Raw genomic sequence first — 13,091 nt, 5'->3', positions numbered from 1 at the left:
TGGTTTAAATGTTGATTTAATGTCCCTGTTTTTGAACGTTGGTTTATTTCTGACTGGTTGTGAATCTGTGGCGTTTAACGACGTCTGTAGAACATCAGGAGAGAACAGCTGGATTCTAGTGACGCTGAGACACATCTGGATCCAACAGGTTCATCTGTAGTTTAATGACAGCTTTCACTTTGATAAAAGATCAGTATGTAAACCACAAAGAGACACAATGTAACCACAGAGAGGCACAACGTAACCACAAAGAGACACAACGTAACCACAAAGAGACAGAACGTAACCACAAAGAGACACAACGTAACCACAAAGAGACACAACGTAACCACAAAGAGACACAACGTAACCACAAAGAGACACAACGTAACCACAAAGAGACACAACGTAACCACAAAGAGACACAACGTAACCACAAAGAGACACAACATAACCACAAAGAGACACAACGTAACCACAAAGAGACACAACGTAACCACAAAGAGACACAACGTAACCACAAAGAGACACAACGTAACCACAAAGAGACACAACGTACCACAAAGAGACACAAGTATCACAAAGAGACACAACGTATCCACAAAGAGACACAACGTAACCACAAAGAGACACAACGTATCCACAAAGAGACACAACGTATCCACAAAGAGACACAACGTAACCACAAAGAGACACACGCAACAACCACAAAGAGACACAACGTAACCACAAAGAGACACAACGTATCCACAAAGAGACACAACGTAACCACAAAGAGACACAACGTACCACAAAGAGACACAACGTATCCACAAAGAGATACAACGTAACCACAAAGAGACACAACGAATCACAAAGAGACACAACGTATCCACAAAGAGACACAACGTATCCACAAAGAGACACAACGTAACCACAAAGAGACACAACGTAACCACAAAGAGACACAACGTATCCACAAAGAGACACAACGTAACCACAAAGAGACACAACGTAACCACAAAGAGACACAATGTAACCACAAAGTGCTGTGAAGTGATTGCAGAGATTTAAAAAATTACCTCAGAGACACGTTGTTATAAATTGTTTCATCAGATTCTATATTTTTCTAAATGACATTAAAAAGATCAGCTGTAAAAAATGAGGATGTGCAGAAAAGATGATTCACTGATTATCAGAGAATAATTTTGATGATTAATTCATCATGAGAAATATAACAAATATTCTCTTGTCCCAGAAAGACATTATGATTTTTATAGAATAGATTTATAATCTACAAATGTCTCCATTCTGCTGATCCACAGCTCGACTTCATTCTACTTGTGTTCTTCACACTAGTAGTTTTAAATGTAGCCACTAAAACAGTATTGTCGATCATGTGATGCAGGTTAGAAGAAATTTAAATCATCTAAATCCTCCAGAGAACGATATTAGAAATGTTGGTGTTTGTGATTCGGTCTCTGTCTCAGACGACCTGCTCTCCCACGAACACTTTGATCGTCTGTTGATGCTGATACACAGTTAAAGGTCAGATTGATGTCTTGATGCACGCGGCGCGATGGACGGATTCATCTCCGTCTTATTTCCTCCCTCGCTCTCTGGATCTGACCTTTCGGCTGACAGGCGACAGCCTCGTGAAGAGCACTTCATCGGAGCAAGTGGGGTCACTCCTGGGAGAACGAGGCGCTGCAGGGGGGGGGGGCAGTGTCAATTATCTCTCAAATGTCACGAGCTGTTTTTCAGAGGAAGTCTCTCGATCATACTTCACACATCGTTTGCTCAAAGGTGGAAGCTTTTAACGTTTGTTTCTACGCCGCTGGGATCAGAGAGAAAAACCCTGAGACTAGATTCACTGTGAATATCAACAGTGTTTCTGTAAATATAGGTTCAAGTTTAATTAAAGTAAATTATGATCTGATGAGTTTCTGCTTCGATCACATGTGGAAACATTTACGTGAAAGTGCCAGAAAGACAATGAGCACCAATAATCTGATGTTAGCAGGATTAAAACAATAGTCTGAATAAAGTGTCAGACATGTCCTCGGGAGGACGTCCACAGAACTGGGACTTTCTCAATTAATATTAATGTTGTCCTGTCTTCTCTTCTCCATCGCTTCTTTTCTTCCTTCCTTGTTTCCTCCTTGTTTCATCCCTTTCTTTTTATTCAAATTTCACTTAAATGCAACAAAACTAAACTCCAGGTTTTCTCCATATATTTGTATATTTCCATCTTTGAAGGATTTGAGTATTTTTCATGACTAAGTTCCTGAAGAGCTTCTGCATCAGATCCGTGTGGCCGGATGCGAACCACCTCACCATTGTCCTGCTGCTTCTCCTCCGCTTCATTATGCAGAATCCATTCATGTTCCATTTGGAACAAAGACCCCACGGACGGAGCCGGCGGCCACTTGTGAACCTGCGTATTTAAAAGTACCTTTTAACGCAGCCATTAGAGTTGAGTGATGTGAGGGAGTTGTGTTTTGATGATGTCAAAGTGAGATGTGCCAGGACTTTCATCTCCCACTCCCGCTGGCTTCAAACGGCTCGTTCAAATGGGTCCGTGATTGGCCGAGCGGACGCACACCCGCCCTCCGCCTGCCGCCGAGCGCCGTCGTCTCAGCTCCACCACATTATAAAGCTTTTACTCAAATGTATTGTAGAGAATATAGAATTAGATTCAACATTAGAAATATATATCCAAGAATTTAGTTAAATATAAAAAGTCGTCTCAGTGGGAGTTCTTGTTTAAAATGAAGTATTATTAATAATATTTCATTTGATTAATCGAACATGGTGACGTGCTTTTCTAACACCTTAACAAATAATTGCGAGATTAATCATATTTTCAGGAGAACGAGCCAGGGATTCGAACTGGAAACCTTCTTGCCTTTATAGCATAAAATATTTTTTTTAATGTCGATGATGAATATCCCATGAACGTATTTCCCTTTTTAGTTTGGTCCATGTCCCATCTGCTAACACGGAGGAGGCAGGGACTATCACCTACACTGCAGTCAGCCACCAGGGGGCATGGAGATGTTTTGGCTTCACTTGTGGAAGCCGTTATGTCGTCCATCTTTATTTACAGTCCATGAGGTGTTTGATAATGTGCCGCACAACACAAGTAGGTGGGAGATGTTTCTTGAAAAAGAGCAAAGTGGTGACACTCAGCACGGAGAGGATGAAACAATGTGCTCAAAGCGGCGAGATGCGTTTGATTGTACGCAGGGCACTTAGCGTGTGGACGGGGCCAGCGAGGAGTCTCTGCCGGGGCCTCTCAGGCTTCTGGTCGGACGCCCACGCAGCGTGGAAACTCCCCCGTGTCGGACTCGTCACGGCCGCCGAGCACCGAGCTGCGACTGGAAACAGAAAATAACGTAAACACTCGACTGGGGAAGCTGCGACCGTTCAGGTGAGTTCAATGGAACTGATATTATTAATTTACAGGAAACTCTGTCGAACAAGCAGGAATTAAACAGGACGGATCTTTTAACTAAATAATAGTTCATAAATAAAATGAGCAAACAGAACAGTGTGTGTATTTTCCTCTGCTGGCTCATTGTGCTCGTTTTAACCCTTGTTAGGATTGATAAGTGTTGATGCCATGGTTACACACAGGTCGACCTTCCTCCGCCTGGATTACAGAACAGAGGTTTAATAGTTCACCATAACGCTGATGCACAGTTAAACTGGACGAATCAGGAGCCTGAATTCTCTAAAGCTCTGGTTTAAAACTGCAACTTTCTATATTTTAAACCACGAGAGAAAAACAAATCAGTCACAAGGTGAACGCACGGAAAAGTTTTGATCAACTCGCTGTAAATGTTGCATGTCGTGTGTGAAGAAGATCAAAAACACTACAATATCGATCCTCCAGTAATAATTTAAAACCGTCTCCTCCGTCTTTCTGCTCCCGGATAGAAACAGATCCAGGTACAAACAGAGCAAATGTGTGTTGCACATTATTCATAATTACACAACCAGTTTGTCATTCAGCTCCGACACACAGTCGTTGAGTGGAGAGCTCCTCTTCATTTGTTTGGGAATAATGTTCCACTCAAACATGCGTCACGGGCACAGGGTTACTCTAGTAACCTTTTCTATGAATAGTAAATGTCACTGTAATCAATTTTAGATGGAGCGGCTCTGCAGGTGGAGGGGGGGGGAGTCTCCACCCACTGAACACGATGCTTTCATAAAGACTGTGAGACTGAAAGAGTCTGAATATCTGAGTCTGAGAGAAATACCTGGTTTCATCATGAGATTTGTTGCTGTGATGATGTGACACAAGTTAGATTTGTTGTTTTCTTGGTCTTAAAACTCGACTAACTCCTCGGGTCGTTGGCTCCCATTGAAATAATTATGAAACAACTAATTCCAGAAGTACGTGGCTCACACATCTCGAGAACTCGTGATACATTCAGTTCTGATAAACTTCTGATAAACAAACAGACGACCGACAACGAGCTCGCTCACGCCTACGACGACCAATTCTCCATTTCGGCGTTTTTCCTCCTGAATCGAGCTTCACGGAACTTTAAATAAAAAGTTTGAAAAGCAACATCGTTACAACAACCTTCATCCACCGGGAACCACTTTGTAAAACACATCTGTTGGAGACGCACAACTTTACGTCCTGCAGACTCGTCCCGTGACCCGCTGGCTGAGAGGAAGCAGACATGAGCTCCTCGTGTGTTCTAAACCCACAGATGGCCTGTGATTGGCCGCAGATCCACAGATTCACCCGCCGACAGCGTGAGGCGGGGGGGGGGGGATGACCTGACCCTGAGGGCCACAGAGCCGAGGGAGCAACAACACATTAGCACATTTCTCCATTTACACCATGATGGTGGGATGTCACACTGCAGTGGAGTGGTGACACGGCTCCTTCATATCCTGGTGGAGTCTGACTAGAAACTGGGGACAGAGGAGAAAACACAAAATAGATTATAACCTGAAAGTTGTGTTGTCTTTTACTTTAGGATCATTTTTTTTTCAGTCTGTGCATAAATCAAGATTCCAATCTGCCTTTTGGATTTCATCCTGTTGGCAGCGCGGTGAACGCCTGCGATGCGGCGCCGTCACATTCAGCTCACGGAATGTTTCCTCATCTCGTTCCGTCTCCTCTCTGACTCCGATAATGCGACAACACAGAAATTCCACCAACACAGGGACGACAGTGAGAGTGCAACCACGAGACAGATCGAAGTGTTACTGTCTCTTGTGGGAACCTCAGCAAACCCAGAGGAACGAAACACTCTGCTGTCCCTGTTCTGCACGAGGGGGGACACTCGTCTCCAGATCAGGTGAAGCCATTTGCCAGAAGAAGCAGGCGACATTTACCGAGCTGTTCTCCTGACCTATTCTGCTGCAAAGTAAATATCATGGTATCCAGACTCTTCCTCTTTCCGCCCGTTGACCGTCTCACAGCCTCGGAGACGCAGCGGGTCACAAAGAGCCTCGGGGCCTCGGGGCGTCTCGGGCTGAGTCTCTGCCTCTCGTCTCCCGTCCTCACGACACGGAGCTGATGACGCTGCATGCATTATTTAGAGTCTTTCCAGCTCGCAGTGTCATCACGGCATTTTAATCTGCAGCCTCTCGTGACCTCCTCCGCAGGGCTGCCTGTTCCCCGGTGGAACCGACAGCCCAGGGCGGAACTGAGGTAACTGATAACTGACCTTTTCTTTTGGATCAGTTCATCTCCTGAAGACAACAAATCCAAAACTGAAATCCTGTTCTCCTCATATTAGTTTAGACACTAAATGAGATTTGTATAAAATTCTGAGTTTAGTGAAAATATCTGTGTGATTTGCTCCTCGGGAAAATGTGCCCACACAGCCCATTACACACAGGCAGGTTCAGAACCGCACAGTGAACCCAAACAGTCAAATGGATCCAGAACTTCACAGCACATCCACCACTTCCTGTTATTTACATGTTGAGTCCACTTAGGTTCAGAGAGGCAATTGTGTGCCTCCCTGTAAAAGTACACATAATACTTCTTAAATGAGTTGGAAGGCAGATACATGTTGAACCGTCTCCTGCTTGTCTTGGATTTTATTAATATGAAAATACTGTGATGTACTTCATGTGCATCACAGACCTGCTGGACTCTACTTCTACCAAAACTTCCCCTAAAGGAGACGTAGGAAACTTTGTCTGTGTTTCTTTCCTCCAGTGTTTCATGAAGACGTTTCCTCCCCTGGACAGAAAACAGAGAAACAGCTCGTCCACAGTTCAGATCATTGTGATGCAGCCGTCAGGGGGAACGTTGGGTTTCAGTATCTCAACCCAAGGACACTTTGGGGAGTTGGGGAGATCAAACCGCCGACCTTCTGGTTAGTGGACGACCCACTTTACCTCCAGAGCCACAGCCGCCCAGTAACACTAATTAAATCAATCTGAATATGAGCGGAATGTGTCTCCTGTAAATCTAAATTCCATTAATGTGATGCTGAAGTATTATCCTTTCTTTTCTTATTCACAGAAACTTAATTGTGATCTTGAGATTCAAACAGTGAATCCTAAACAGCTCAACAACCACGCTGTTATTTAAATCAGGGCCATTAGCACGATGTGTTACGTGCATGTAAACACCGAGCAGAGAACATAAAGACAGAGGATGTGTAACCTGTAACAAACCCCTGTGGTGCGGTACACTTTCCCCCTGGTGACGTCCATCTGCTGGCGGAGGCGTCCAGGTGAGTTTCTGGAGCTCGGAGCTTCACCTGGAGCCGCTCGCGCAGCAGGTGGCGCTCCACCTTCACACCCGAGTCTGTCATCGAGCTCCGGGTCACGAGCTGAGGAGGGTCAACTCCACGTGAAACCTTTTTATTGTTTCTGTTCCACTTCTGGATATCGATGACACTGTTCTACCTGGAAGATACGAATCCCCCCCCCCCCCTTGTTAGATTCACTAGATTCATGTGCTCTGCTCGAGGGCATCACGACCGCAGCTACAGGAAGTGAGACATTATTCACTGTCTTCAACCCGTCTCCTTCTCCCTTCAGCCTGCGGACGACTCTGAGTTCAAACAGGAAAAACCTGACGTGATATGATTTTCTCTCATATTTCAGGTGTCGTGAAACTAATTCACCTGAACATCTGTGACGGGTTCGACCACATCAGACCCGGGTTTGTAAAGTCCTGCACGTGAATCCCACAGGGTGAGAACAGGTCAGAGCATGTGCACATGTTAACACAACCCGGATCTCACACACACACACAAACAGTTAAATAAGGTGATTTCATTTTTAGTGAAATCTTGTTCACACAAAAGCAAACCGACAAGTAAATATCCTCTTGTGTAGAATTTTGCCGATTTGTTGTGGAAGAACACGACTGATCCTGATCAACACTCAGCATCTTTGACATTAAATTAAAACATTAATCTTATAAACTAATATATATATAATCAGAGTTGAAGCATCTCTCTGATGCGGACGCAGTTACAGCAGCAGCACGATCACAATCACATGTTCACGAGTGTCCCTGTTCTTTAGTAAAAAATTTAATAACATAAAAATGGAGGCAGTAAATAAACCATGGAGTGTGTGTGTGTGTGTGTGTGTGTGTGTGTGTGTGTGTGTGTGTGTGTGTGTGTGTGTTGTGTGTGTGTGTGTGTGTGACAGTCTGCCTCACAGCTGGGACACCCGGCCCTTAGCAGTGGGGCGATGGAGCCACGGGGGCGCAGGTTATTTTGGGAACCACAGAGGAGGAAGCGCTCATTTACACCACCACCCAACATCCCCCAATCTCCTCCTCCCCTCCCCCAGCCTCCTCCCCCCACCCCCGTCTGACAGCTCCCTCTGTTAATTTTCACAACCTCAATTAGCCTCCGGTTGGGGAGAATAAAGAAAGTGGTCAGACAAAATCCCTACAAAAGAAGGATCTATTCAGTGTAGACAAGGGGAGTGTGTGTTTGAGGGTGTGTGTGTGTGTGTGTGTGTGTGTGTGTGTGTGTGTGTGTGTGTGGGGGATGTATAAAAATACATCTGAGGCCGAATGTGCGTTTGATGTGTTCACCAGCGCGGCGGTTCAACCTCCAAACAGGGAGCAGGACTTTGAAAGCAGACCTGTGATGTCAAACGCCACTTCCAACGAATACGTTAAACATACAGCTGCATGTTTATTTATATTAATACATTTATACACAGAGGAACATCTCATTTAACAGGTGAGAACAGGTGGAAAGTCCCTGGTGGATTTCACCTATTCCAGAGGAAACCAGGTTAAAGTTTGATTTTCATTATCACAGCGGTGACATATGGATTTGTGCAAATTGGGGTGAGACTGTGTGTTGACAAACTTTGATCTCATCCCCGACAGATTCAGAATCTGTGCCTCTGGATAGCGAACAGTCGGAGATGAAGTTACAGTCGTGACTGCAGCGCTCACGTCCATGTTTTCAGAAAGGAGTCGCCAGGAAGAGAAGATTTCACCGTTTTCAGTCGGTCAATCAATCAATCAAGATTTTAATCATAGAAGAAATGAAAGTTAATTTGCTAACAATGTTAACAAAGCAGTGAAATGTTGAATTGACGCCTGGACATATGAGTTGAAGACTGAAGCATTTTGGTTGAGACCCTTTGCAGAAAGAAAGTAAATTCCCTTCGAGACGACGATATTGTAAATCACTACAACATCAAATTATTTTTCTTTCTTAACGTGCAGTCGCTTCCAGCCATGAATTACATTTCCTACTGTTACGTTTTTGTCATTTCACGCAGACGCAGCGAGGGAAAATACTCTGATTTGGGGGAACATGTGAGTAATTCCTCGGAGCATCGTTCAGGAGCATCTGTTCGTTCCCTGCACCCCCCTGAACACTGCACGACTCAGATATCGGATCAAAATTGGGCTCAAACCCAGATTGCACACCCGGCTTTAAATATCCAATCCGTTCATTCTCCACCCTGCTGCCTCTTCACTGTGTGTTCACAGAGCAGCAGGTGTTAACTACTCCAGTCGTTCCTCTGCTCCTCCTGAGGGACCCGCAGTTCTTCTCCAGCCCGATGAGGGATACAGGAATCCTCATCAGAGGCCTGAACCACCTCGACCGGCTCTTATCAGGCTCCAGATGTCTGAGCTGCTTATCCAGACTCTGAGTGTGAGTCCAGCAGAGATAACTCCTTTTTTCACTTGCAGCCCAAAGCACAGAGGAGAGGAAGGTTTATCTGTACAACACGTTCACAGACACACTATGTGGTTCAAAGAGATAAAGAATTGTAACTGGAAACGTAATAAAAAGGAGTAAAGTTCATGACCTGCATAGAGGAGGTTATGTTTTCACCTCAGAACGCATCTCATCATATTTCGGATCTGGACAACAGCTGTGTCTCCAGATGACGTCAAGAGGGAAGCGTTTGTGTCCACGATGTTTTAGTTTAGTTTCGAGGTTTGTACATTAACTTTCCGAGATCTGGTCATGGAAGCAGGGGGCATAGACCCTCCAGCAGGTTCTGGTCTAACCCTGGTTCCCCCCCCCAGAGAGGTGACATGTTCGATGCTCCAAATAAACGTCATCAGTGCAACATGTCCATGTCCGGGATCATTTCTGCTTAATGTCTGGACAGTGGGAGGAAGTGGAGGAAGCGTCGTCCATCTTCCTTTACAGTTTTTTGATTTGAACATATCGTTTTTTCATTTCTGTGCAAATCCAGACGGATACAAAACACAACTGATAATATCTCAAGCATGAATATTTACTTTCATACCCTGTATAATATGATTTTACAAAAGCACGCACATCATCTCATGTCAAGTTATTTCACGTTAGAATTTATCTGAACTTTTTGTCTCCATCTTTCCGCCTCACATCTGATAAACACACTTTATCAAACTGAGTGACTGACAACTCCTCAAACTATTACATAAGCAGCTCTGTTATTACTAACAACACTTTATGCTGCAACACGGGAGCAACGCAAGAAAGCTGGCACGTCTCAATTCTGAGTGTGTGTCTGTGTGTGTGTCTGTGTGTGTGAGTGTGTGTGTGAGTGCAGTACGTGTGTGTGTGTTGTAAAGAGATTTCATTTTAAATCTTCAGTTCGTGTTAGGCTCATCAGTGGGCTCCAGAAACAATAGTTCACTGTCTCTGTCTCTCGCATGAAAGATACTGATGGGGTCCAGCTGGCTCAGTTCCCAATGGGTGTTGCCATGACGACCACGTTGGTAATGAAATCGTGGGCCAGGCCATCGGCAGGAAACGGTCACATCACAGGGGCCCTTCGGCTCAGTGACAGACTGTGTTTCCCCCCGAGGTTCTTAACTCAGGTGTCAGGAATCTCACGTCATTGTTCAGGACGTGGAACCGACAACCTTCAGATCTGGACGCCATCGCACAGAGCGAGCTTGTTTTGCTCGTCTCTCTTTTCATCTTGATGCAGCACGAGTCGATAAATGCTTCCGTTTAAGACATCTGGGTCTTCCTCTCTGAAACCTCTTCCACCAACGCACACAACATCTCCCTCACATGTGAGAAAAGATGTGTTTGACAACACAGGAGCTGCACAGCAACTGTTCGTCCTCCGTCTTTCTCCTCCTGCTTCTTATTCATCACGGTGCACGACTTCTATTTATGTGAAAACAGCAGCAGAGAAGGTTTCCTCTTTCATTCCCACTCCTCGCCCTGAACGTTGATTTACCCCAGTAGGTGGCGATAAAGTCAACAGCAATGTTCTGACAGATACCGAAGAATAACGTAATAGTGGGCGGGGCAGAATCCAGGTGATGCTAAATTTAGCTGCAGGGAAACCGGTTTACAGCCGCTGATGTTGTTACCGATGCAACGTCATCGTTTCCCAAACGCTCCGATCTACACGTGACTTATCAGAAACCAGAGTTTTAGAAAAACCTGCCCTTTGGAAGGTGTTTGTCAAAACCTCTATTGTATTGACTTTAGCTGCAGCAAGTTGAAGAGTGAAGCTGAACTGTAGATCAGTTAAAAAGACTTAAAAACGAATATTATCTATAATATTCAGCAGGAAGCAGAGGATCATGGGTAATATGCAGCGTTCAGTTGTGTTTCAGCTGAGTGTGAGGACACAGCCAGAGGACAGTCAGACTTTAGGATTACATTCAGAAGAAGCTCTCGGAAGAATGAATTCTTCCATTAATTCCAAACATTTATCAATCGTCATTAAACTTCTGTTTTTCCATCGGACACAATCTTTAATTAAATTACAATTTTTTTTGTTGGACAAACTTCGTCTTTAACCTTTAGAGGAAATTCTTGGGTTAATGACGGTGACATACCAGGACCACGGAGGAGGTTAATTAGAGCAACACACACACACACACACACACACACACACACACAACACACAACCACAAAACAACACAAAGCTGTTACCGTTACAATGATTGAATATTTAACAGGTCACATTTTGTTGTAATTGCTCTGAACTCATTACAAGGAGCAGAAACGCTGCTGCTGACAAACATGCACCGAACAGCAGCTGCTTTTATTTTCCCTGTCCAACCTCCTCAGTGACGTGGACACTTCACACCACCGTCCTCCTTCCAGGTTTGTCCTTGTCCTGTTGACACTCTGCATGTTCAGCGTGCGACACACTGCAGTGCTGTGGTGCAGATTATATTTTCACTATTCTATTCATATATATTCACATTATATTCCGATGAGCTGAAATTCAATTTAGAAGTATTTTTGTGTGACAGAAATAAACATTAAAATTAAAGTTTGCAACGACTTCCAGCTGCTTCTTGTTGAAGTTAACCTGGTTGCAAAATAAATAATAATATGTTTGTATGTAATGTTTCATATAGTAGTTGTAACCTAGTGTAATATTGAACCATCCAATCGTAGCGGTTGTAGTAAACATTTCCTCCGTAGGACTGAGCTCCGCCCATCAGGGACGTGGATGCTACACCTGAGGATTGTGGGTAGTGAAACACATTTTCTTAAAACGCAGTTGATATCTTCTACGGGGGAATTTAACACCATTGTCTGCTTGGATGGTTACAACATTATGGCTGACAATCAGAAAATGAGGGATTTTTACTTCCATAAACAAAGAATAATACACAAAACTATCTGTACTTCTTATTTTCTTATTCATTTCACTCGTTTGACCTGTTCCAAAAAGCTGAGGTGAGTTTTTTGTGTGTGTAGCACTTGCATCATCCAGTCTTACGTCACCAGGAAACGTTGAGACCGACTCAGGTGTGAAAAACATTTGCAAGAAAAATAAAGTTCCCTCGCTCCCTGTAACCCAGTTTTCAGGAATCCTCCTGCGCCACATATCCTCCACCTGTTCCCTTCCCTCTGCTTCACTTCCCTCTCTCGTTTCATCTCCTTCACTTTTCATAAAACCCTCTCCGACAGCGGGGGTAAAGCCTCCTCTCACCCGTTTGGTTTTGTTCTTTTTTGTTTCTCTTCTCCCCTGAGCTCAGGAAAGTAAAACCAGAAGAAGAGTCACGAAGCAGGAAAATCTCTCGGCTTTCACTTTGTTTGTTTGGCTGAGACTCTCCCGTCATCTGCCTGTTGACTTCACTTTCATTCGGAATGTATTTAATATTTGATTTCTGAATTTTGAAGCTTGACATACAAGCTACTGAGCTAAAGTTACAGGTTGATGATGCTAACTCAAGATCGTCCGATCTCCCACAGATGTTCATTCATTCAAGTCATTCGTATGGTAATCTGTCTCTTTTTGTGCCGATGTCACTTCATCCTTCAGCAACACGACGACTGAGATGCAGAACAACCGAGAGTCGGTAAAAGGACGAGCGGGCTCTGCGGCAGGAGCGGTGATAGACAGACTGACGGCTGAAATACCCCCGGGGCCAAGTTGATGGGAAGGTTGACGGGGTATTACAGCTTCGTGGGGGAAACGTAAACCTTCAAGACAGCCGAGCAACATCCACCCTGAATTTAAATATACACCATCAGTGACAGTTCTACCGAAGATGAACTTGGCGGGATGTGTTTTACTGATACTGAACTTACTGCAGTCGGGAAACAAACGAGGGGGAATAGATACGAGAAAAGTGATATACACGGAATCAAAGCTCAATTTAAAGGGAAGGACACAAGTCATCCTGGTTCTGTTGTCTCCAAAGGTCAGAGTTCAAACCCTGACGTGTTGTG

The sequence above is a fragment of the Hippoglossus stenolepis genome, chromosome 10 (genome assembly GCF_022539355.2).
Source record: "Hippoglossus stenolepis isolate QCI-W04-F060 chromosome 10, HSTE1.2, whole genome shotgun sequence".
NCBI classification, from domain to species: Eukaryota; Metazoa; Chordata; class Actinopteri; order Pleuronectiformes; family Pleuronectidae; genus Hippoglossus; species Hippoglossus stenolepis.
The sequence above is the reverse complement of the archived record's forward strand: the minus strand, read 5'-3'. Positions refer to the sequence as shown.